This window comes from Ambystoma mexicanum, chromosome 6q, assembly GCF_040938575.1.
Source record: "Ambystoma mexicanum isolate Mex_15411 chromosome 6q, UKY_AmexF1_1, whole genome shotgun sequence".
NCBI classification, from domain to species: domain Eukaryota; kingdom Metazoa; phylum Chordata; class Amphibia; order Caudata; family Ambystomatidae; genus Ambystoma; species Ambystoma mexicanum.
This window is the reverse complement of record NC_090937.1, coordinates 982,031,359-982,058,978: the sequence shown is the minus strand read 5'-3', so window position 1 is coordinate 982,058,978 and position 27,620 is coordinate 982,031,359. Positions and strand designations below refer to the sequence as shown.

At 48.5% G+C, this 27,620-nt stretch overlaps 1 protein-coding gene and 1 pseudogene across 4 annotated transcripts in view; both read right to left on the bottom strand.

Moving 5' to 3' along the window:
• The window catches only part of PRIMPOL (primase and DNA directed polymerase), a 790,131-nt gene that overhangs the window by 325,528 nt on the left and 436,983 nt on the right, over window positions 1–27,620 (bottom strand). The gene's annotated exons all lie outside the window — the stretch shown is intronic.
• On the bottom strand, window positions 15,862–16,759 carry LOC138515697 (MAP3K12-binding inhibitory protein 1-like; annotated as a pseudogene).

Sequence of the window (27,620 nt, the reverse complement as noted above, 5' to 3'; positions counted from 1 at the left end):
ATGGCGGACCATGTCAGAGATCGACACACTAACAAAGGCATTCGCCTACAGGACACCCCAGAAATCATCTCACTGTACGCTGATGACATACTTTTATACGTCAGGAACCCCTCCACACACCTAGATCCGATCATCCGAGACATAACAAAAATGGGCACCTACTCAGGTTTCACCATAAACTATTCGAAATCAGAAATTTTCCCTCTCACCAGAGCAACTCTGCAGCCGACATGCGAATTTCCCCTGTGCTGGTCTCCGAGTGGCGTCAGGTACCTCGGGGTACAAGTGTCACTGACTAAAGCTTCCCTACGGGAGGACAATTACGAGAAAACAGCACAGCTTGTTGAGTCCAAAATGATCAAGTGGCGCAATCTCCCACTGTCCCTGGCAGGCAGACTGTCCCTAATAAAAATGGTTGTGGTCCCCAAGCTCCTCTACATCTTTGCTAATGTACCAGTATGGCCCGGGAAGCAATATTTTAAGAGGCTCCATTCGGCGTGTGCTCAGTTCCTCTGGCATTCCGGTGCGGTCCGCAAAAAGTGGCAGCATATGACCTTAACATATGAGAAAGGGGGTTTCACAGCCCCAGACCTAACTTCATACTGGAACGCGGCACAGGCCCAGCATGCCACTCACTGGTACACACACCTAAATCCGCCCCTCACGCCAAATTAGAGAAACTGGCAGGTGAAGGGACTAACATCATGACCCTACTATTACATCATACATTCCAGGCAGACGCCCCGTCAGATCCCGTGGCCGCCACGATCAGAGCATGGAAGAAGATTTTGCACTCTAGACATGGCCACTGCCCATACTATAAGTGGCTCCCTATATGGCAATTCCCTGGACTGGCCCCGACACACGACCAGCATCTATCGCGACACTGGGAAGACCTGGGTTACCGTGCCCTAACTGATCTATACCCGGATGGCACATTCATCACCCCCCAGAGATGGCATCCCGCACACTCCAACTCTACGCTTGAACTGCTACAGTATTTTAGGCTACGGGCGGCGGTACGAGCAATGTGGCCTTTGCACCCAGACGAACCCCCAGACTCACCTAAACTCCAATACATAGCGAACTCCACTGGGAGCAGGGGCATAATATCCTCCTTATACAAAATGCAGCTAGCCAAACTAGAAGACATATCGCTAAAACCACGAGAGACATGGGCCAGGAAGCTTGAAATGGAAATCACAGACAAGAGGTGGAGCAAGATGTGTGCACATACGCGCAAAGTCTCCCTGAGTGCCAGATTTCGCTGCATACAATACAAACTCCTTAACAGGCTCTATTACACACCGCACAGAGTAGCGAAATTCACACATACTCCGACCCACACATGCCCGAAATGTAAATTTGAAGAGGCAGATCATGTACATGTGTTTTGGTCCTGTCCCGCGCTGGAGGCGTTCTGGACGGAAGTGACAAAGGCGCTTTCAGAGATAACTGGGTCCCAAGTGGGCCTGGATCCACTAGCCTTGTTGTTCAGAATCTGGGCTGGGGAAAATGAGAGGAAAATGTCCAAGTTTTTAAATATAAGTGCTATTGTAGCTAAGAGATGCATATTGCAATGCTGGAAGCGCCGCACTCCCCACACCTTCGAGATGTGGTTGAATGCCCTCACTTGGGTACAATTGTGCGAGGAGGATTATATCGGATCCCTGCCTATCCCATCTCACCCCAAAAATGTGTGGACAGAATTCTGCAGTTACCTGAATAGCAAGGACGGGGTGGAGTGGAGCTCCACCCCCCCACCGAGCCCGCCCAATTTACCAGAGGAACTGAACATTCAAACTCCCCCTGTGCCATCCACCCCCCCTCCCCTGTTTGTGAAGTTTGAACTGATTGTGATGTAAGGCCTATGGGTGATACTACGATGTTTGTTTCTCTCTGCGCAATCTGTGCTGTACCTGTCGTATCCTTCTGCCAATAAATAAAAGTTAAAAAAAAAAAAAGAATTGTGTGGCTTTCTTCGTTCGGGAGGAACTTGAGTAAACACTTATTAATGCTGTCTTTCTTCCTCCTCTTTCCAGGTTATGGTACGCCAGGATGCATACGGTGCCGGATGATGGAGTTCGTACTTTCAGGTGAGTGGAACTGAAGTCGGCGATGGATTGAAGACAGGATACTGTTCCAGGTAAGTTTCGTAGTGTTCTTTCTCTCTCTGCAGGTCCTTTCAGGTAAGCTGGCATCAAAGAACTGGACACGGTGAGTGTTACGCTGTCCACAGTAGAATAACACGAAGCGTGTTCTGCTGTTTGGGTGTGGTTTAAATAGTCTCAGGTAAAGTAATCCAGGTAAAATAGCCCCAGGCCTGCCACACCCAAAGTAGTCCAAGTAAAGTAGTCCCAGGCCTGCCACACCCAAAAGACTAGACCGCATAGCTCAGTTCCTTGTAATTGAGCTATGTGTGTGCCTCCATGTTGGCTGACCCCCCCCCCCTAAGTTAAATAGTCCCAAGTAAATAGTCCCATTCTAATGTTGGTCTTCATGAGTCTTGGATACGGTTTTAAGACCTTTGATCTGGCCCTAACTGGAAGGCTGACTTGCCAGTGATGGCCAGGGTTAAGGGTCATCATGACAGCTGCTCCTCCCAGACTCGGCCAGTCATGCAGGAGGGCCCCAGGTATCTCCGACACACAATGCAGGGTTCTTCAATCTGAAGGTTTCTGGAAAGTAAAATTTTTCCGCCAGAAAGGTCAAGGGTATCTACCTCTTTGCGCTCCCTTCTTGGTTTGCCATCTTTCTCCCCTCGTTCAGCTGCCATCTCGAAAATGTAGTTCCTTTGTGTGCTTTGCCTCGCTCAGAGTGTGCTTTCGTGCTCTGTCTTTTATCCGTGTGGGGAAGGTTAATGGAAGTCAGATGTGAGTTGTTGCTAGTAATTGCCTGACCATAGTGGTGGTATATGTCGGGCACAATGCTCGGTGCGAGTCTGTTTTCTCCCAGAGCGGGCTGTCCATGTGAAAGTGTTTGTGACGGGAAGGGGGTTTTTTAGGGGTGGGGAGGAGTAAAGTCCCCAAGTATCATACCAGGTTGGATGGGGTAAAGGTGTTACAGTTGGAGGGATACTGCCTCTTGCCATCCGGTGTCCCACTCCCTGAAGAACCCTCACCCAGGTGATCCTCTCGCACTAGTCCATCCCCAGGAACTGGATCCAAAAGCGATGGCTGAGTCCTGGCCACCTGGATGACAGATCTCTGGGGACGAGCGGGTGAGACACCTTCCAGTTCCTCACAATATATTCAACACAGAGTCACTCATATCTTCACCCAAGATCTCATACATCTGTTGGTTCTGGGAAGCTATGGTCCCATCTTCCTTAGTCTTATCCATTTGATCACCCATGTCTATTTCAGTCTGTTGTCCATTGTTAACATTCAGGCTAATTAGAATGTTCAGATTTCTTAGAAATGTGCAGAAATCATTGTGTTTTAAACTCAAATTGGTTTGTTGATTTTAAGTTTTTTTAGAATTTTCCAACAATTCTTCTGGTTGTTGCCTAGCAGGTCCAGAGATGTTCTTTTTCTTTCAACAAAATAATGTTTTACTTCTGGTCTGTGATTGGTCCAGACTGCAGAAGATGCAAGAGACACCGGCCTTATTCTCTTGCCATGTTCTGCATCTAGGACAATAAGTTCCAGTGATGATGCCTCCATAGCAATTTCAAGTGCAAATTCAGGGAAGTCAGTTAGACTCCCTTTCTGTAGAGTTCATTTAGCGTCATCTTTGATAACCTGAACAACAGACTGCTCTGGATTCTTAATGCGACTTCCAAAAAGACCAACGCTGAGGATGTTCCCATACTACTTTGTTCTTCTATCTCACCTCTTCTTCTTGATTGTCTCCTACTTTTCCTCTCTTACATTAATGGGTTGAGGATACTACGAAATACATTAGCCGTCTTCTCTGAGCTTTTGTCCAGATACCCCTGGACTGCTGTCACAAAATCTTACATGAAAATCATTATTGAATGGAGCATCGCTAATAACGCTGTCTGATTGAACAGGCGATTGCTAATGCTTTTGTATAATTTTGTGAACAGTGGCATGGTCACTGATAAAGCCGCCATGGTGCCAGTATTAATCCCTGTTGTTATAGGCTCCTCCTCTATGTCTTTTTGGCTCTATTGTCGATTACTAGTTTTGTTGCTTGTATTCAATATCTCTGTATTTGGTGATTCACCTGAAGAAGGATGAACTGAGCTATCCGAAGCAATTCTTTGTTTTGTACTGCAATACCTTCTTTTCTCTTATAAAGGCTCATCTAGAATTCGAAGGAAGGATTGTCTGCTTTCGGGCTTCTTACCAAGCGTCACCTCATAGTGACAATCCTTATGATTCAAGCTATCTGATGCCTTTTTGCATGGTGTAAAACCATTTGCCCAATTTCTCAACGATCCAGGAACAGATTCCAGTGTTTTTTCTCAATTGACCTCTTCCATCGAGTTATTCACATTTAAGCTAGACATCTCACAGCAACTTTTATGGAAGATAACCTGCTTCAGCGAGTTTGCACTTTCCAAGATTGCCTCATTCACTTCATTAGCAAGATTTGTATTTGGAGATGAGAAAACCTCACAGGCAGTAGGAGCAGCTGGAGTTGGGATGCAGTAATGCGATCTGTTTTAAGAGACCCTCCATAAAGCCCGGAACCGATGGTTGCCAACAAGCAGGACTTTTAGAAGGGTAGTCCTCTTCAAATGTATCAGTTCCTTTTAAGGGAGCTATGGACATGTGCTACGTCATTAGAATTATCGTGGATACAATTCTGATGTCTTAGGTCCTCTTTCAGACCAGTTGTTATTGCGAGAATTTCTACTGCTTTAGTGATATTTCTTAAATGATGTAAATTAGGATCCTACATCTACCTTTCCCACATTCTTAATTGACCAGTGTATCTGAGGCCCCTCCAATCCTTGAGCCAATGTTGCATTAAATGGAGATTTTTCCTTATTGATTCTTAATAGGGTTAGGCATTAAGTCCTTACATCCTGTCTCACAAGAACCCCACCCCAAATATCATCAGTATTATGGAGTTCTTTCCTGCCTAATCAACAAGCCGTTCTAGTCAGAGGATGCATCTCTTTCACTGCAATTTCACATTCCACTGTTGCAAGCGGAAAGATTATGTTTTCAAGATCTGTGTCCTCTAAAGGGGACACAGTAGAAGCCATCACCTGAACTGCAACTGTAAACGTGGGTGGGCAGTTTGAACTGAGGCATTTTGCGTCAGTACTTCCAACTCCCCTGCTACCCAAGCATCAATTCATTGATACAGGCCAGGTCATGTTCTGCGTGATTGCATTCCACACTACTTATTAGCGCATTACTCAAGGGACCTCCATTTTCGCTGGGTCATTTCCAAAACTGGAAGTAGATCCTAATTTAACCAAATCCAGCGGAGGCGTTACACCCATTAAATTGCCCTGAGGCTCTAGCATCAAAGCCTTATTTAGTTTGCTCACCTCAGCTCCTCCACTCACCTCCGCTCCTCTACCAGCAGGCAGAACTCGAGAGTGGCAGACCACGGGAGACCACAGCACTCACATGCTCTCTTCCAATCCAACTAACTTGCACACAGAAGAGCACAGAAGGGCACTGCCGCCCACAGCTTGCGCCAGCCACCAGCAGCTCGCGGGTTACTGGTCATGGGTCACAGCTCCTCACCAAATGCTCCTTCCACGCTGCTTGCTGCTCGCAGAATGTAAAGCAAAGAACCTCTCAACGACGGAACCAACATGTCAAGCTGCACCTCCCACAAGCACACGGAAAACGTCACAGAGGCCGCTTCCGACACAAAATCAGAGACATCATATGCATATGTTGTGAATGTTCTGAATGAGATTACTCACTATAAACCCTAGGAGTGCAGGCTGGACGACACAAATCCTTGCCATCAGCAACCTCATCCAAACAACGTTGGCAGAATGCAGAAAGGTACCACTGGCGTGTAAGTGTAAACCATTAAAATTCTGCAGTGACGGGATTCAAGATGGCTGCTGGCAGCTGATAGACGTGTTGGCTGGAGTTCTGTGCACCCTCTGAACCTAAAGAGGCCCCCCCGCCGCCCCATAGCCACGGATTACCCACATAAGCATCCTGCCAAGAGTGGAGGCTCACTCTGGCACTGTGAAAGTCAGCCTTTCAGGTTTAGTGACACTTGAGGACTGCATCAGCAAACTAGGCGGGCGGAAGGAGACGGCCTCGCTGAGGAAGCAGACTTGGATTGGGAGGGTGTGCAGGGGCTCGCTGCGAAGCCACTGGTGAGTGAGCCTGCACTCTGACCGCATAACAGTAGCCTGAACAGGTTGATTCGAGAGCCTGAGGAGCCTGACCGGCAAGGCAGGAGAGGCTCGCAGTGAGCACACCACACGGACTCCAGGACACGCAGCTGCGGCACATGGAGTGACATCGCCCGCCATGCGATGGCCTTCCCTCTGAGGCAGGGAGTTCAGCCACAGTAGATTAACTGACTCTTGCAGAGAATCAGCACAGACACCGTGGGAGGCCCCTACAGTGCTGTTGGCCTTCAGAAGCGACTACAGTGTTGAGTGCAGGCCGTGCGGAGGGAGGAAGTTGCTTCACTCCCGACGAGGTTTATTTGCAAGTATAGGTGTTACGCTCACCTGGTATCCATGGGGACGCCACCCAGCCCTGGTTGGATGATTTGCATTCTTGAACCCTCTCCCGGTCCCTTGGTAAGGCCTCTGGTTAAAGATAGGTCTGCAATATAGGAGAGCTGGATTCAATACCAGATTGTTTTTATGTTATCCCACCTCCCTTGGCCTCAACTCCTTCCCCCCCCTTGGGCCCTCTCCTCACCTTAATATTGTAAAAGATGGATTCTCCGTCCTGCTCCTCGTGGCAGGGGCGCGTAGATGGGGGGTGGGGGGGGCAAGCAGCGACCAAGTTACATCACTGGTGCAAGCCCCCCTGTGGGAATCCAGGCCTGCTGCGACTCCGTAGGTTTGCTGCTTTACAGTCTTTATATGCAGTTCTTATCTTCCTCTTACTTTGAATAATAATGTCTTGCTTCTTTCCTTTTAGGTATGGAAAGGTATTTGGTGTTGTCATGCACTTTGAAGATGGCCATGGGCCGGTAGGCGAAAGCACGGTGTGCGTGAGGCTGTCCAGTAATGCGCGATGCGCATCGCTGTTTCGCCTTTTATATTGCTAACCTGTGTCTTTTCTCTCCTTGCAGGTTGCGATGTTCCTCGCCGAGCGATGATACTAACCAGGAGATGACTAACCAGGTAAGAATTGTGTGGCTTTCTTCATTCGGGAGGAAACATGAGTAAACGCTTACTAATGCTGTCTTTCTTTCTCCTCTTTCCAGGTTATGGTATTCCACGATGCATGCGGTGCCGGATGATGGAGTTCGTACCTTCAGGTGAGTGGAACTGAAGTCGGCGATGGATTGAAGCCAGGATACTGTTCCAGGTAAGTTTCGTACTGTTCTTTCTCTCTCTGCAGGTCTTTGGTTTCAGGTAAGCTGGCATCAAAGAACTGGACACGGTGAGCGTTACGCTGCCCACAGCAGAATAACGCAAAGCATGTTCTGCTGTTTGGGTGCGGATTAAATAGTCTCAGGTAAAGTAGCCCAGGTAAAGTAGTCCCAGGCCTGCCACACCCAAAAGACTAGACCGCATAGCTCAGTTCCTTGTAACTGAGCTATGTGTGAGCCTCCATGTTGGCTGAACCCCCCCCCACCGCCCCCAAGTTAAATAATCCCAAGTAAATCGTCCCATTCTAATGTTGGTCTTCATGATTGTTATGAGCCTGGCGCCAAAGGTCTGACTCCAAGAGAGTCTTAGATGAGGTTTTAAGGCCTTTGTCCTGGCCCTAACTGGAAGGCTGTCTTGCCAGTGAGTGCCAGGGGCAAGGGTCATGGCAATAGGTCAGCCGACCGGTGGGCCCAGGAGCTGAGGAGAGAGCACTGACCTAGCAAAATGGTGGTCCTGATGGGAGGTTGGGTCATTGCAACACCCTACAGCCCCTAAACCTCATGAGACTGGGGCATTAAAATACCCTGTGGTATTCTCACCACTTGCCCTTGCAGTCAGGTCGGTGGGGGCGAGGGGGCTGCCAAGGATAAGAGTGCTGCACGGATACTCCCCTAACTCTCTAGAATTGGGGAGGACATTGACACCCCTGGACAGAGACATGGATGTGGGGAGGCCAGATCAGAGAGCGGAGCCAATTAACGTCTGAAGAGAACAAGGGTTAGAGGCGACAGTGCAGACCATGTGAAGGAGATGGAGGAGCCTCACTGGAACCAAATGCGCTACGTTCAGACTCGGAAGACTGAAGCGACCCAAGCCCCGGGCAGGGAAATTAAGATGTTGAACTGTCGCCCTAAATCCCAGAACCAAATCGGCAATCCAAGGGTCCCCACCAGGCACCCTATCTTCCATATGGGGACCAGGGGACTCCAGACCGACCCAATAAAGCAGGGACGACGATGTCAGGGGAACCCACGGCAGTGACGTCTGGTGATGCCCTCTCACAGAAAGATCTGCATAATAACTTGAGAGAGAATTGCAGTCGTCCCTCACAAAGGCATTTCAGGACCAGTTCGATCTGATGTGTTCAGATCTTAATGAAGCATTGGTCGAGATGAAGCAAGTAATGAGCCAACTGGGTGGAAGAACGGACCTTCTCGAAAGGGGCCTACAAGAGGTACAGAGGGACTGTAGGTAATATAGTGAAGCAATTTAGAGGCTGAACGCTGCCTCGAAGGACCTGGACCTGCAAATGGAGGACTTGAAGCACAGGTCACAAAGGATAAACATTCATATAAAAAACCTGACTGAGGAAGTCACAGATCAGGATCTTAAGTCGCAGGTCCAGGTGACATCTTGAGGGACAAAACACTGGTAGAGCGGGTCTGCACTGCATCCACAAAACTGGCCAACTGGTGAGGAGTCCCAACAGCAGATCAAGAGATGTCCTTGCAGCATTTACGCAATACTCTCAGAAGGAAGCAGTACTTCGTGAGGCGAGAAGCAGGGAGCCGTTTACATATCGGGGATCCCCGATCCAACTAGACCAAGATCTGGAGTGGAGCACACTGCTGAAAAGGAGGCAAATGGGCCCGGTGGTCTGAGAATTGCCAAAAAGGTGCATCCGATACAAATGGACATTTCCCTTTGATTTGGTGTTCAACTGGGAGGGATTGCAAAAACGTATTGCATCCATCCAGGAAGGAGGTGCTCTACTACAGATCTAGAACTAGACGAACAGGAGGGCCCACGTTTGCCAAATGACACCTGCGCCAGACCTAGGCCCTGGAAATGGTCAAAGGCGGAGAATCAGAGGAGGCAGTGGCCCCCAACACAAGGGCCCTCTTTAAAGGACAAGAGGGAGGCAGGCAACACAAGCCCTCCAAAGTGACCTGGTCACCAATGTCACAAAGTAATATAGATAGTGTCCTTTGGTAACAATGAACGGTGGTGGAGGGTGGGTGAATTGACAACACACAAGTGCTTTTACATCTTGTATACCCTGGAACAGGCGGTTTGGCCCAGAAGAAGGGGGTGCAGGAGTCCCGGGGGCTGAGTATGGGCGGGGAACTTTTTTTGGAAGGGGACTGGGGAAATGGCGAGACAACTGTGTACGGGTACGAGGGGCACCGCCGGGTTCTGAAGGCTCTCCACAAAGACAACAGGGGTCCAGGGCCGAGAAATAAAGGGCCATTCAAGTTCAAGTGGGTGACGCAGAATGTTAGGGGCTTAAACTCCCCTAACATTAGAGTAGTTTACTAGGACAGCCAGACCGGACATGATGGCCCTTCAAGAACCCCATCTCCTTCGACTTAAAGGCTTCTCCCAGGTCTTCCATGCTTTGGGCCTTTATAAAACGGGTGGGGTGGTGCTCGCTTTCAGAGACGGCTGTGATTGGAGAATCATGAGCTCAAAAACAGACAAGAGGGGGGGCAGATATATCATGGTGAGAGGGGAGGTTGGTGGGAAGGACTACACAGTGGCATCAATGTACGCCCCCAATATGGGCAAAGAGTCATTTTTGAAGGACTTACCATTTACCTTGGAAAGGTTTGCATAAGGCAACATCATAATGATGGGGGACTTCAATCTGGCCTGGTCATGGGAGTTGGATAGGAGCTCCTTTGGGGGGGGTTCCCATAAGGGAGGGGTGGCTTCTAAGTCATTGATGAATGAAGAAAAAATATGATAATCTGTACCTGCGAGATGTATGGAGAGGTGTGCGTGGAAGGGGTTCACCTTTTTCTCTAGTGTCCACGGCTCCCACTCCCACATTAATTATTTGCAAGTTTCGGCAGCCCTACTAGGTGAGAATATGGGTATTGAGGTGGACCCAATGGGGAGAGCTGATCATGCTGTGGTCACTATGGAGCTTCCCATCCCCAGTCATAAGTGCGGTGTGTGGGGGTGGAGGACCCCGGGAGACCCCACTATAAGGGAGGAACTGGAAGACAAGATTACCAGATTCTTCAACACAAATAGATTGGAGAACACAGGTGAGAGCACCAGGAGGGATGCCTTTAAAGCAACTATGAAGGGGGAGCTCATTGCCATTAAAGCAGTGAGGGAAAAACAATTCAGGGCTCTGGAAACCCAACTGAAGGCCGAAGTAGAGGGCTGTAGGAAAAGGAATTTATTGACCCCCCTCCAGGAAAGCCTATAGGGAGTATAGGCAGGCCATCGGCCAACTGAATTTGCTTAGAACCAAGAGGTCGGAAAAGGCCTTGCCCTTTGTGAGGCAATGCTACAATGCAACAATCAAGAGTGCTTCGCGCGATTTTATAAAGATCTTTATTCCACCCAGGACCCTCTGGACCACTTGCAAGTGGAATTCGTGAATAAGATCCAACTGCCAAAATTGGGGGCGGAGGCCGGGGAGGGGCTGGGGGGGAATCACGGATGAGGAGGTTTGTGCAGTCATCAAATTGCTGCTCCTTAATAAGTCATCAGGTCCAAACGGGTTCATGTCCAGCTTCTAGAGGCCCTTTGCCAGGGTCCTCATTCCACACGTCACTGGATTATATAATTACTTCCCTAGAACCGACCAAATAACAGCTCCCATGGAGGAGGCAAAGATAATACAAAGATAATACTTATCTTCAAATCCAATAAAGTCCCCACCAAATGTGGCTCATACCGCCCAATGTATACTAAAATTCTGGCCAACCGCTAGAAGTCTTCCTTCCCACCTTGATCCACCAGATCTATCAGGGTTCATCTTAGGCTGCCAAAATTTGATAATATACGGAGAGTTGCCAACGTAATAGAAAAGGCAGATAAAACATCAACCCCTGCCATCCTTCTCTCCCTTGACAATGAAAAAGCTTTTAACCAAGTGGAATGGTCCTTCATTGGTTAAGGTTATGGAAAGGATGGGTCTGGGGACATGATTCATTAGGATGGGTCAGGCCAACTACAAATCCTTCGGCTAGGGTCTTCATAAATGGCTCTCTGTCCAGGGAATTTCATTTGAGTAGGGAAACCAAACAGGGGTGTCCCCTCTCACCTATTTTATACACAATCTACCTGGAACCATTACTGCAGACTGCGCAAATCCGCCAAGGTTCCTGGGATTAGCTTCGAGGGAACCCAACACAAGGTGGTAGCCTTCGCCGATGACATGATACTCACGCTTACAACTCCGGAGACATCACTGGGGGGCTGGGGTAGCCAGGGGTGTCTTTAACAACTTCAGGACAATCTCTGGATTTAAGATTAAGTCAGGAAAAATCTGAGCTGCTTAAATTTATGGTACGGGATAGGCTGGCAGCTGCCTTGAAAGGGTCCTCACCTTTTGTCTGGAGCCCTAAGGAGATTAGGTATCTGGGGATAAACATTACTCCAACCTTAGCGGGCTGGTATAATGCTAGTTTTCCCCTAATTCTGTCTTCTTTGAAGGCGGAGCTCCATAAATGGAATGCCTTCACAGTGTCATGGGTGGGTAGATTGGCTGCCAATAAAATGGTCACCCTCCACCGGCTCATATACCTACTCAAGGCCCTCCTGGTAGCCATACCTACATTTTATTTGTGGACTTCCAAAAACTAACCAGTAACTGGAAAGGCAAGAGGCCCAGGATCAGTCGCAACCTTTGAAGAGCACCCAAGAGGGAGAAGGAGCTGGCCCTCCCAATTTCCAACTATCACGAAGCTGCCCAGATTCAGATTATAAGGAGTGGTTCACAGGAAACTATGAAAAGCTATGGGTGGGTCTGGGGACTGGGCTATCACCAAACACAAGTTAAAGGACGTCCTCTGGCTCCCTGAGCCAGACAGACACCAGCATATGTAGCTGAGCTCCATCACAAAATTGGTTGCGCATACCTTGGTCAACCTAGATATGGTATCACTTATTTTCCCTCCCCCTTCTTGTCAATTCCATAATCCGGGGTTCTCTCTGAGTATGGAGCAGGGAGCGTTCCATAAATGGCAGAAGGGGGGATGGCAAAGACTTAAGAGACATGTACAAGGGGCAATCAATCCGTTCCTTTGTAGAATGCAAACAGAGCTTTGGAATAGATGAAAAGGAGTTGCTGAAATACTTCCAGATTAGGTTTTGGCTAACAAGCCCTGAGATTAAAGAGCAGCCCACAGTCCTCTAACACCATTTGAAAAGTACATCACTACCCAAGAAGGACGGGTCGAGGGGTATTAATCTCGGGCCTCTATAAAATACTGCATGAGGCTAACCCTCGGAAGAAGCGGCCATACATGGGGCAATGGGAAAAAACCCTTGGAAAAATGGTAGAAGCTTTGGAGAAAAACCTCCAAACTGGCCAAGTCCACGCAGCTACAAAAAACATGGTGCAAGATAATGTATATAGAGGGCACTACACCCCGGCCAAGGCTAAAAAGATATTTCCGAAATCCTCACAGGTTTGCTGGAGGGGTTTTCGTGTGGATGGGATCCTGGTCCCATGTTTGGTGGGGATGCCCCAGAATAGAGCCCTTCTGGAGGAAGGCCCATGAAGCACAGGTCGAGGTGTTGGGTGGGGGTGGGGGTACTCGACGATCCCCCCAGAAAAAGTCTTATTTGGTCTCGATGGGAGGGCCCCTGCAGGTATGACCAGATCTCAGTGAAAAGCCTCACACTGCGCAATGTTACTGATAGCGCAAAAAGCTGGAAAGGGGCGGATATTCCAACCCTCAAGACTGTATCTGGAATGTATGGGACTTTGTGGCCCTTGAATGGGTGTTGTATGCTGTAAATAATGAGATGCCTCGCTTTGTTAATGATTGGAGAGAGGTTTTACAATTTCTTAGGGAGGACTATAGAGCGCAATCTGAAACTCCTGCAACTGAACCAAACCATTTCCCTGAAGGGATGTTACCCCCTTAATATGCAGTGTTTATTGGTCTTGTAAATGGGTGAGGGTAGTGAGGATTGGGGGGAATTTGCTGTTTGGAATCTGGGGTACATGTTCCAGGGTTATGAATGTGTATTATATACTCCTTGAAATTGAATAAACAGAAATTAAAATTAAACACAAATCTGCTGTGTACCCTAACTCCATCAAAAACTGGCCAGATGTATACCAATTCTCATGGCCTCCATCTGGACCCCTTTCAAGGCGAAAGGGTGAATATGTCTGACTCCGGGACTTGAACCGTGTAGGGATAGGATCCCTCTGACCTCTTCCACTTCAGATGAGGGACCTCTGATGCTAGACCCGCTAGAAAAAAGGAGGCAGGAACCACATGACCCACATCCACTGTGTGGGGGCATTTGCACTAGCAGCAGTCGACTGTAAAATTAGACACAGGGCATTTCATTGTCACTACATGTCTTTCCATTAAGAAAAGAGCGGTCTGACAAGGGACACACACTCTGCAAACACCATTTGTTTAGTATGTCTTTTAGGCTAGGAAAGACCCGTTCTGTGATATGTAGTTCTGTACACACTGTAATGAGTTATGCCCGAGATAAAGCATTGCATTAGGATCCCTATAGACCTTTGAAAACGCACTTTCTTGTGAAGTCGGACTGACATATACCATTCGACACGTGCCTGGAACCCTAAATTCAGTCTGTGTATATGTATTCCGGGGCAACAGTGACAAGCTGGGTTCTATTTTTGTATCATGTCAAAAAAGACATCATTGGTTGGCTGACAACCTATGTTAAAGGCCTGCGTTTGTGATTTTGCTTTAATGTCATGTTCCAGTTCTACATATTTTTTTATTCGAAATTGTGACCATCTGGTGGAAGCTCATCTACAGCGTTACCGGAGATGACCACAAACGTAACTTGGAATAACCAGTTTGGAAACATGGATTTTTCTGCAGCGCCATATTATATTGTGTCCCTAGTCAACAAAGTGGTTTGTGACAGCCTCAGGGACAGCATGTCAATGAAGACAATAGATCGTTTGAACTCTAAGAGCTGAAGGATGGGGAGGGCTATTCCCCCATCCATCCAAGCACCTGTAGGTCATCTACAACATTCCTGTGCAGTGTTTGGCGCTGTGCCACGCCCTCCCCGTGTGGATTCGTATACCCCAGAAAACTGAGACAAAGGGATAACAAATGGCTTTCTATAAGATTGGAAACCTCTCTGGAAACTGCTAAAGGACCTGTAATGCACCGCATCCCTGCACCTCCTTTTTTATGGAATGTGTGCTGCTTGCATTTAAGCATGTGGAGACCAAACAAACATTTATTTTGTAGCATAGAGGCGGACCAAATGGTACTGATGCAGAACGCCATGTGACAAGATGCAATATCGTGCTTGCCTGGAATACCTTAGTATTAAAGTCTTTATATGTAACAAGACGACAAGTTATTTCCATTTTCACCCTTGTACCTTTCCACGTGACAGGACGGGCCTCTCCTGTACCTTTCCACGTAACAGGAAGCGATATCACGCACTGCTTCAACAGTCTTTTCCACACTACTGCCATAAAGACATGAGACGTTTGCCATAGTGTACTGTGGCCGTTACAGTCTCGGGAGGGGGGTTAGTAACACAGAGTGCAAGTGCCACCCATTATTACAATTCTTTGAGGAACAGAACCAAGAGGAAGGCACCCTTCCTTAACCCAATCCCCATCATGGGGTGGCCTTACCAGTGTCCTGTCCTCCAGCAACTTCAGTTGTATTGCTCTAAAATGGTCTTCTGTAACATGGCACACTGGCAGAGCATTATTTGTTATGAGACACGCAGGCACATAAAACAAACAGGATAATATGTGTAGCGTCCTTGCACGAGCCAAAAGCATACTCTTCTCTGCTCTTAGTTGCCAAATATCATTCTGAGGAGCACAATCAAGTCAGAAGCTTACATCCCATGATCCCAAGCTGCGGGGAGATCAAGGAGTCGTAGAGATATTCCATCTGAAAGCTCACACAGGCCATGATATGATATGGCATTTATAACGCGCCTATACACAAGTGTTTCAAGGTGCGACGAGGCAAGGGGGGCGGGGGGGGGGACAAGGGGAGGACAGACAACGATCCTACTAGGCCAAGTGTCATTCAGATCGCGCAAGTGCAGGGGAAGGGGGAAAAGGAAAAACTGCATGGGGGAAGGGAGAGGGGAAAAGTGCAGTACATTGGAAAAAGTGGAATAAATAGTAAATAAATAACGGCCAACTGGTGGCAAGTGCAAGGAAGTGCAGACAAAAGTGGTATTAGGGGGACTGTAGGGATACAGAACGGTCCCCAGGTGCAGGGGTTGCCAGGGAGGAAGTGCAAGTGGGCAAATTGACAGTGCCTGGGCCAGAGATCAGAAATGGTGCCCAGGTAACCCAAGCAGTTTCTTGCTGCGGGAGGGAGGTGGGCACAGCCATTAGCATCCCGCCCCCCAACTCAGCAATGGCCCAGGAAGGGCGCAAGAACAATCCTGGAAGTGCTTCATAGACGCAACTGATCGCCATCCCTGGAGCACAGTTCAGTGTCTTTCCTTGTTAACTTCTTTCTTAGGGTAGCGATTTTCTCATCAAGTTCCACCAAAGAGAAGCTATGCGTTTCCCGCGTTTTTCTTCTCTTTACGGAATAGCCCACCATCACAAAGTATTCTGGCGACATCCCTTCCAGCTCCAGGATATTCTCTTCCAGTTTTTTTGATTCGTTGATAAATGTCTTTAGGCACCGGGCCTCCTATCTACAAGCGCAGCTGAGTTTACATGTTCCGTAGTCGCTCCTCCAAAGCTTGGTTTCTGCAATCTCGAGTCAGCACTTTGGCTTTTGTGCTAGTTGTCGGAGCTCTCTCTGGCCGGGTCTGGGGTCCATATGTAATCGCGACTCGAGTAACTTTCACATGACTCTTAAATCAAGCACACGGTGTGAAGACAGCATCTGTTCTTGCACAACTGTTTTCTTGGTTACAATCAGTGACGATGCAGAATTCTTGCACATTGTTCTCGCTGATCTCTGCCCGTTTCCGCTCAATAAACGCCATTATGCTCCGGTCGATCTCTGCTTTTTGTGCCTTTATTTGGACCACCTCATGATCAGAGCAGCGAGACACCTCATCTTCAGCAGAGCCAGCAGGCGCTTTGCCGAATGTTTCACCCACTGTTCCTCCTGCAGCTTCAGCACCCTGTGTATGAGGGCACAAAGTGTCTGTTATGCAGTGATCTTTAGCCAGATCCTCCTGGGCATCGCTCTGGTCTACAGGGTCCACAGTGGCTTTCTTACACGCATCAGTTCCATTTCCCGTTGTAAGGTCCTCACTCTCTGCATGGGTTTCTCCAGGATCTGCCCCGACATGCTCAGCAAGATTATCCTTTACGTTGTGCTCATCCCCCATCTCCATGGAAGTTTCCTCACATACCTCAGTCCCGCCTCCTCCTACACCCTGAATGCTCTCTGCGCAGACATGGCCAGAGCCTGCTCGGACGGTACTGTTAACTAGATCAGTCTAGCTGCCTCCCTCATTTGCAGCCTCTGTGGATGCTTCCTGGCACACCGTTGGCTGCCTTGCCGCTGTACCTTCTGCACAGACATGGTCAGATTCCGTTTCATATGCAACCTCCAGTTATACTTCCTCACAAATCTCATGCTGGCTTATCGCTATATATTCTTCATTTTCTGCACAGGCAACCCCAGAGTTTGCTCTCATGGCATCTTTACAAAGCTCAGCCTTGACATTGCCTTCTGCCATCTGCATGTATACTTCCTTGCAAGTCTCAGTACTTGCTGCTCCAAAGACCGCTTCTGTCAGTTGAGGACAAAGGCAGTGAATATGGCAAGGGAAATGTGTACAAATCGCACATTGAATAGCTTTGAGTCAAACAACATGCACACAGGAACCAAGAGTCATGTATACTAAAACCCAGGAGTACAAATAGAGTGTGACAACAATACAAATATATGAAAAGGGATGGGGGGTAAGCACTTAGAAGCTCCTTATGACTGCAACGAAAGTCTGCAAGCTCCTTACCCACAATTGCTTTTACAGGTACTGACAGCGCTAAGCCTACGTAGAGAGCAAGCAACGACAGGAGCTGTCAGCTAACACTATTGATGTATTGAATAAGGGAACTTAAAAACAGTACTCACGAGGACGAGAAATACCACTTGAATGTCAGCAAGCCCACGAACCCTGTCGATCAAACAGGGACCCAGAAAGGCTATAACAGCAATGGGAGGATAACTAAATACATAAGACTCAAGACAAGGTGCAAATAGGAATAGTGATTACAGAATAGTGAGGAAAACATAGGCATTCACACAGGAGCTAGCTACAACAGCACACCACACCTAGTAATCAATGGGAAATAAATGCAGAAGTGCAAGGGAAAACATGGAATGGATTCCAAGAGAAAGTAAAGGAACAGGATCAGGGAAAGCGAAATTACAAAGGCAAACTTCCCCCACCCATCCAAGGAATAAGGCAGGAAGCTAAATCTATAAAGAGGAAAACTAAAGCAACAAGGTTTACAGCAGCAAAGGACAAGGTCAACGAAATATAGAACACAGGCAAACTGGGCTGCTACAAAAGGGAAAGCACTGAGAAATGCTGCCTCCAAACAGAGGAAGACAGAAAGGGAATCTAGGAAGCAGAAATCAATTAATCACATAAATTCGAAATCCAGGGATTAGGAACAAGGAATAGAAACTTGGAACTAGGCACAAGGCTAAGAACCAGGAACAAGGGACCAGTCACAAACAGGAACACTGCATCAATGACCAGCGCTGGACTGAAGCAAACTGAGGCTTTTAAGGCTGCTTAACCAGCACACGCCACAGGTGTGCTGCTTGCTGCACCTGCAGCCACAGGTGTTGCCTATCCTCCACCCAGCCTTGGCCTGCAAGGGTGGAGATGAAGCTGTGGGCCAGGCATTCTGGGAAGCATAGTCATTTGATTAAAGCAGCATGCTGGCTGCCAAAAACCTGGAATGTATCCGGAAGGGAAGTAGCTTGGAAAATAAGGATTTAGCCCTCTCAATTCATCACAGCACTGTAGCATAAGGTTCGGAAGGAAAGTCCAGTAGGGAAAAAAACCCAAATCATGCCCCCAAATGGTGGGAACGGGAGCGAAGGGAGCGAATCGTGACAGCTTCAGAAGAACCATCCTTTGCCTCTGTCTCAGCTTGCGGGTCAATGGATGCGTCCTTGCAAGTCTCAGCCTTGCTTACACCTGTAGATTCTGCATCCTTTGCCCAAGAATTCTTAGTGTCTGCTCTGTTCAATTCTTTAGCAGGTTCTTCCTGTCCTTTAATGAAAAATGTTGTTTCTCTAAAAATGACCGCATCTGCTGGATGTGTTTCTGTAGGGCGTGGCTGAGTAATGAAGCCTTGGACACAGGGAGAGCCTGAAACTTGGTCAAATCTATTGTAATGTTCACCACATCTTCGGAAGGTGAAGCTCCTCGGGCCAGCCCTGCAGCGCCTGCACAACCCCCAGGAGCACCTCTCGTCCCGCCTCAACCGCCTCCATAGCTGAGCAGAGCTGCACCCCTGTTAAGTTCAATAGGAATGCGGAGCATAGAACAGTTTTTTTGACTCCCGTCTTACTTGGATTCCTGAATCCCTAATAACTTGGCCATTTGCTTGCTGCTGTAAATCTGCACAAAATGGAGAGAAGGAAGGAGAGTGGAGGCAAACGGATTGCTCCTGCCAAGCCTCATTAGGCTGCTAGATTCGAGGAGTGTGAGCAAATCAGTGCCTTTTAAAAAAGCTCAGGTATATGAACAGGTGAACTATGAACACACCTGTGCTTTCTCCCTCTCCAGCTTGATGTAGAAGTCATAACTTGTTTCTAGAATCAATCCTAACCAGCTGCTGCAGCCTTGTACAGACATACTGCCAGCCAGAGTTTAGACTCCTATCTCACATAGGGAACCGTGGTCGACCTGGAGCAGTTACAAGTCACATATCTGTGTCTCATAACTGCTAACAGCATGCACTCCAAAGATAACTAGTCCTGGATGTGAAAATTACACTCCTAATAACGATCTGTGGTCTGATTCTCAGCTGTGAAGCTCTCAAGAAACAAGGACCTGACTGTAACCCCTATACACCTCCCTGTTAATCACTGTACGTACCCAAGAGAGAGAGAAGGACACCCTGCATATGCAGGGCAGAGTGGTATAGGCAGAAGTAAATCGTGGTGTTGATGGTGCGGGTCAGTACCAGTTTCCTGTGACACAATATGCTTTAAACAAGTTTGGCGTAGATACTTGGAAGTATGGTACGTATAGGGAATAGCCCAAGAACTGATAGCTTAGGGCAAAGAGGAGAGCTTAGTTGAGGCTCAATTAGTGTTGATAAGCTAATGGCAAGGTATGTTAAAAAATAAAAAAATGTTAAAAAAAAGAAATAAGGTATGGTATAGGCATTGCCATAAAATGCAAAATCTGGAAAATGGTGCGAGTACCTGGGCATATGATGTCATTGACTGTCAAAAGTCTCTTATTTTTAATGTTTTTTTTGCCATACATAAAACCTTACACAATCAGTTATCAATTATCAAATAGCGTAATACAAAAATCCATACAATGAATCAAATAATTGAAATCACATTAACACATACAAATGTTACCAAATTATAAATAATTTGTGAGGATGTAATAAAAAATTGATAATTAATACATATCAATATATAGATTACATTAGTTTATATAGAAATTATGAATCTTACTATTAACATATCCAACCCTTTTATCTTTCACTTATTTGCTTATACCACACCGTAAGCCCACAGGCATCTGGGCGCCAACATATAGACAAGGAACCCAAAAGATTACCAAAGACAGGGCAAAACATTTAACATATAAAATCTGTCAGGGGGCGCTATTCTAACTCAATGTTGGAGTTACCTGAAGAGGTGAGTTTTGAGTTCTTTACGTAAGATGGTGTATGTGGGCTCTAATCTTAACTGTATCTGTAAGTTATTCCATTTTGTGGCAATCTTAATATGGAATGCTTTGCCAAGTTCATATGTTCTCTTATGTGTTGCAACCAAGATTTGTCCCTGTGCTTCTGATCTAAGGGCGCGACCCGGCACATAGTGGACGATCTTCTCTTTAAGTCTTTAAGGTATACTGGTGCTTTACCGTATATACACCTATGTGCCAATGTCAGGGCCTTAAACTGGATTCTGTCTTCCACAGATAACCAGTGCACGTCTCTTCCGTCTTCACTGATATGGTCTTTTTTAGTTATCTTTTTTATGATTCTCACAGTGTTGTTCTGAATTATTTGGCATTTTGTGATGCACCATTTGTTCGTCCCCAACAGAAGAAGAGCATTACCATAGACCAGTCTGGACAATATGGTTGCTCTGGCAAAAGCTGTACAGTTTTCCTCACTCAGGTAAGGCCAAATGGCCCTGAGGAGCCGTAGATAAAGGAGCAGTTCTTGCTCGTTTGCATGACCTGAGCCTCTGCACTCAGAGATGCTTCCCTGTACATCCCAAGTGTTTTTACGTTACTCATGACTTTTATTGGGCAGTCATTAATGAGGAAGGACGCATATTGATGATTTAACTTGGCCCAAGCTTGATTCGTTCCGAAGACCATAAGCTCTGTCTTCTTTCCGTTTAGACGCAGCCAATTGTTGTCCATCCAAATTTCAATTGACTTGTAAAGTGCCTCAACATTTGCACTGTCTTGGGAGTAGCCTCCACTCAGTTCAACCACTCCCCCACTCGTATCGTCAGCTCCCATTTTGTCTAGTAACAAACAGAGTAACCTGATGTAAAGATTAAAGATAAGCAGTGATAAGCTTGCCCCTGTGGGACTCTGCAACTAATAGCCGTCTCGTAGGAGAAGTTGTCACCCCAATGAACCTTGGATTTCCTATCTGAGAGGAATCATGTTAACCAATGAATTGCTTCTTTGGAATAGTTTTCCCCCTTCTCAAGTGCTTGTTTAAGCTGTTTGTGATCGAGAAGGTCAAAAGATGCACTGAGATCAAGAAGTATGAGTAAACCTGTGTTCCCATTTTCAATTATGCTTAGCATGTTTGTCTGTAAATCGAGCATTGCTGTTTTGGTACTATGAGCTTCTCGGAAACCCGATTGCTGGCTATGCAGGATCTCATTAGCTTCTATGAATGCCTGTAGTTGAGAGGTGGAAATCTTATCCAACACTTTAAGGATGAAATTTCAATTTGTGATGGGTATCAGGTTTCCCGGGTGCCTTTGGTCTAACTCCAGTTTCTTCACTAATGGATTAATGGTTACCGTTTTGATGTTGGTAGGGACACAACCGTCACGGAAAGAGGCATTTACAATTTTTGTAAGAAGTGGGGCAAAGATGTTAATGTTCTCTAGAATTAGTTCCGGCAGAAAGAGGTTTTCGCTGCATGTAGTTGGCTTCATCAAGGCTAATGTTCTAATCATATCCTCTATGGTAACATTCTGAAAACAAGAGTTCCAGATGATTAGGTGTCTCTCTGTGAGCAAATCTGGCTGTTCTAAGTTTTTCGGGCTTCTTTTATCCTGCCCCTGGCTTTTTTAATTTTACCTGTGAAAGCTGTTTGAACTTTGTCACAGTCTTCCTGAGATGGTGAGGAGGTGAGGGCTAGTGCTTTAGGTTTTTCAATTGATTTGACAATTTCAAACAGTCTGCTAGTCGAATTGTCTGCTAACTTAATTTGTTCATTAAAAGTATTCTTTTCTGCTTTTCTATAGGTTTTCTCACTTTCTTTCCAACTTTCCTTGTTACACAGTGATGGGTTCTTCTGCCATCTGTCCTCTCTTTTCCTTTTTTTAGCTTGATTAAGGTAGAGTTAATCCATTTATGGTGGTTTTTATTTGGTCTAAATAGCTTGGTTTTTAGTGGAGCTTTTAGCGACAAGTTCATCACATGAGTCTTCCTCTTTGGAGGCCTTCAAATCTTTCTTTACGCATTGTTCCAAGTGTACCGGCACTATTTTTCTGTAGTTCCTGCTACAAATCTTCTTTGGCACATTCCCCTTGTTTTTCAGATGGGGAACCTTCATAAACTGTGAAAGTCACTTTAAGGTGGTCAGACCAAATACATGGCTTGGTTTCAAATCCACTGGTCTCTAGATTGTGGGTAACAATCCAATCCAGTTGGTTTCAATTTTCCATAGTGGGATCCGTACTCATGACCCTGAAGTCTATGTTGCTTAATGCTTTCTCAAGGTAAGTGGCCTCTTTATCTTTCGAATTCCCATGCCATCTATTGAAGTCGCCAAGCACTAGAGTGGCGGTGTTGGTGCCCTTCAGGATATTTAAATGTTGGATAACATAGTCATTGAAATCGGATGTAAGGGATGGAGGCCTATATAACAATATGATATTAATGCAGTTGTTTTCTGTGATGGGGTGTTTAAGATGTAATATTTCGGGACTGCGCATGTGCAAACGGCGGATGAGGAGCTAAACAAACCCGCTCCCAGCAGCCGCCAATATATTATACATTTATCCTGTTCCTACGGAGTCTGAACTCCGAGCCACTGGCATTCCTACACTGCGGAACACCTCGGCGACAGCTGACCGCAACCCTGATCCGAATCAGTGCCGGCAAACCGATCAACGGGCTGACAACCCCTCAATGACTGCGAGCCGCCATCTTGGCTCATGGAGGCAGCCTGAAGATACGCAGGGAGCCCGCCCACGCCGGGTGCACACGACACCCGCTGTGTACAGCTTGTGACCCGCACATCATTTTGAGAACTGCAGCACCCGCGGGCCACAAGAGCAGGAAGGGTGCCGCAAACAAACGCCTGAGCCGCTTGGCGGGCCCGACCCTGTGACACGCAGCCTCCCCCACTGCCTGCACAGGGGACCGGTACCGGGGAGCACACGGAGGACAGATCTGCGCAAACAAGGAATACCAACGGTGGGTCTCTTCCCCCGCCCCTCCGGCCAGAGGTGAGATTTTCAGGGCGTAAGGGGCAGTGAGCCGCTTTTAGGGGAGGAACCCCCCCCCTGGCTCTTTTGCCCCGATGGACCTTGCGGCACAAGGGACCAGCTTCCCACCAAGCCACCACGATACGAGTGGCGGACCAGGCTGACAACACCACGGCCCCAGCACCGGTGAAAGAACGCCACGCAGGCCCGCATCCACAGGGCAGCAAGAACCGCACCCGACAAGCGGGTGGAGAGCCCATAGGGTGCAACCTGCGCCTCGGAGAGAGAGAGACGGCATCCACAAAATCCTGCAGCACCTGCAGGAGACAGAGGCCCCCCGTGGACCAGAGGTGAGGCACACCACCAGCACTAACCACCTCCCCTCTGTCACATATGTGCCCTGGAGACCCATTTCTCATTGATCCTGGGGCCACACACCACTGCACGCCGCCTGAACATACAGTGGCCATCCCGGGGCTGACGGCCTAACCGACCCGGGTGCAGGCCCGCCATTAGTGCCAATAAGCCGGTCAGATAGCACAGCGAGTAGAGCGCTCGCTTTGACATCCGTGCAGAGCCTGCTCATGCAGGTTCAAATCCCGGCAGGGCCAAACTCAGCCTTTCATCCTTCCGAGGTCGATAAATGAGCACCACACACCGTGGGAAATAAGCAGCGCTCAGATACCTGAGGGTTCGTAGCGCTATATAAATAAACAAAACAAACAAACAAACAATATCATGGCCTGACCCACGCGGGCCGCCAGGGGTCAAATAAACACATGAGGGCAGGGGCCCGGCAACAACGGCCTTCCCCTTTCCCCCCCCCCCGACAACAGCTCACCGAAAGAGACATGCAAATGCTACATGGGTGGGGAGAGGGCACACGTCCTAAGGCCATAACAAGTGGGAAAAGGGGCCAAGAGCGGCGGATACCTGCCTAACCTAGCACTGAGACAAGCAAGGAAAGGAGATAAGGGGACCTGACCCTAAGCAGCACGGGGCAATTGGTGCACTTAACCCATGCCGACCCCAGCAATAAGGCAGCACAGAGACACGTCTCTCCAGAGCCGCATGCAGAGGGGGAAAAACTGGCAACTTGCACCGACCGAGCCCAGGAGGCGCAGAGTTGGAAAGCAGCTCAAGTTACTGTGGACAAGACTGCACAGACGCCTGCCCACGAGCGGCAATAGCCCAAAGAGCCCCTCCTTGGTACCGTGGCCACACCAGGCCACCTCAGCAGACGACCCCTGACAAAGGGCACTGCCGGACGCAAGCAAAGGGAGCGGGGGAAGGAGGGCTGACTCTGATACTGACCCTCTGAGTCCTCCCCCCACCACTCCTGTGATGCACTCATAGGCGCCCACACAACCTCACGAATCGCCCGTTGCAAGATTGCAATTGACACAGGGACACCTGGGACTCAAGGATACCCCCGGCACAAAAGACCCGCCTGACAAGAAGAATGTGTGCCCGTCCTTGGACCATCGCCGTGGAACTTTGGATAAGGATAAGGTCAAACGGCAGACTCTTCAAAGCAAAATGGACCTTTACACAGTTGGCCCCCTGCCCAGGCCCCAGAGGGTGGCAAGGCGACAGGGGATGACCCTCCCATCCCTCTTACAGATGTCATGAAGGCTATTGGGGAGTTGAGGTCGTCGTTAGAAGAGAAAACAGGGGGCCTATCAGCGAAACTCTCGTTCCTATGCCAAGATCTTCGTAACTTATCCTCGAGAGTGGGGGAGACGGAGGAGAGGATCTCAAGCACGGAAGACACAGTGAGGCAAATGTAGAAGCACCTGGCCACCATCACCCAAAAGGTGGCCCAACTTGAAAACGGCGGAGGATAGTGAGGGACGGGCAAGACGGAACAACATCCGTATTCTCTGGATTTCGGAAAAGGAAGAGGGGCCCAGCGTCAAACTCCTCCTGGAAGACTGGCTGGCCGAGGTATTCGCCCCCAAGAAACAGTCTAAATTATTCTCCATTGAGCATGCCCACAGAGTCCCACCTGGGCGCCCTGTTCCAGGTGCACCTCCACAAAAAATCATAGATAAACTGATGAACCTCTGGGACAGAGACGCCATTCTCCAGATGGCCAGATTGACCGACTCCATCACCTACAACGGCCACCGCATTGGCTTCTACCTAGACTACACCAAAGAAGTCCAGAGGGCCAGACAGTCTTTCGACTCGGTCAAGAAAAAGCTGCACTTGATGTCTATAAAATATGCTCTTTTCTTCCCCGCACTCCTGAAGGCACATCACGACTGTGTCACCCACCTGTTCTACTCCCCGAAAGAAGCCTGGGATTGGCTGGAGACTCAAATCCTGAACGGACGGGGACAGCAGTGCTCCCCAACTGGACCCACGCCCCGACAACCGAGGGTGGACCACCCATCATCACAAGCCGGCACGCTGGACCATAACTCACCCAGGCCCCCACGAGATGGCGAGAACGGTGCAGAGAAAGGCTGAGGACTGATATCAGGAACCCGGACAAGGACACACTGCTCGAGAGTCTGGAGGCCAACGAACCCACGGCTGCTGAGGGACGGTGACAGAGCTCATGAGTAGACAACGTGAGCGCTTTGTAACTCTCAACAATGTCCTGATTTTAAGTTCTGTGCTCAGTTCGGGCTACAGGTAACTCCTGGTTGAGGGGAGGTGGGGGGGGGGGGGGGGAGTACAGGGAGGGACCCGGACATCACGGACTGGACTGGCGAAGGAGGGTTTGCAGACTTGTCTGGAAAGTTGGGGTTAATATGTGGATAGTTGTTGATTCTGATTTGGTTGATTTACACAGTCACATGGTCACAGCTCCAACTAGAAGATTGTATACACAGCTTAGCGGGGGCCATGGGAGAGGGACACAATGGGGAACCCTCACCCACTCACAGCGCACGCACACTCCCGGGATTGACAATGGCACATGAGGGACGCCTAACCCTTCTCACATGGAACGGCAATGGGCTGGGCTCCAGTAACAAGCACAGGCTAGTACTCCAATACTTAAACAGACACTCTCCGGACATCGCACTCCTAACTGAAATTCACCTTAAGGCTACTGAATGCAAATTCTTCCGCAGATCCAACTATACCACGGCCTACCATGCAGGATTTACCAGTGGGTCCTGAGGGACACTGATCCTTGTACATAAAAGGGTTCCCTTTCACCTAGGGGGAGTAGACCCAGACCAAAGGGGATGCTTTGTAGTGGTAAACAGCTGCATAGATGGGAGCACATGGGGGGATCGCTGTGGTCTACGCCCCCTCCCCCCCGCATGAACTCATTGCAGATCTTCAGACGGCACTGCTGGATAAGCAGGCAGATCATTGGGTGCTAGGTGGGGACTTTAACGAGGTGATGGATGTCACCACGGACAGAACACACATTAGGAACAGAAACCCAGGCCACCCCGATGAAACGCCACTCTTTTGCCTCTTCACTCGGTTGGGTGGATGCGTGGCGCACAATACACCCTGCTCACTCTGGGTTCTCCTTCCTCTCTGGCGTACACAAATCTCTATCCCGCATCGACTACTTCTTTTTCCCACAAGACATGGCACACACACACTCCTAACGGCCACTTACCTAGCCTGGGGCATCTCGGACCACTCCCCCCTGATCATGACACTGAAACACGGCAGGAAGCCCCCTCACTCCACCTGTTGCCTCAGCGCATACTACCTTGGGATACCGGAAGTGGCAGAGGCTCTCACCCGGACAACAGAGGACTACTTCTCCGACAATGAGGGGTCAGCAGATGGCCCCATCACACTATGGGAGGGATACTAAGCGGTGCTCCGGGGAGAGGCCATCTCCCTGGTGTCGGCACATTGCAAACGGCACATCCAAGAGATTGCCAAGGCCGAGGAACAGGCTTCACGGCGGAAGTGGTGTTTCTTGCAGACAGAACAGAAGCATCCAAGGAAGCGCTGCTTACGGCCCAGGAAACACTGAGAAACCTGGCCCTGGACAATGTCAGAACAGCACACTGGGCCACACGTAGCCAGATCTATGAGACTGGGGACAAGGCCTGGAGAACGCTTACATGACTAGAGTGACAGGCCCAAACCAAGGGGCACATACGCGCCATACGCGGGCCAGATGGAGTACTGCTCACAGATGACGCTGAGATTGCAGACATATTCGCAGCCTTCTATGAATGCCTGTACACCCAGCAGCCAACACAACCCTGGTCGCCAGGTTCACACTTCCTGGACACCATCACAATGCCCAGGCTCTCCAAACGACAAACTGAAGATCTAGAGGCGGAGATCACAGAGGAAAAGATTGCCACGCCCCTATGCCAACTCCAATCTGTGAAGTCCCCAGGCCCCAA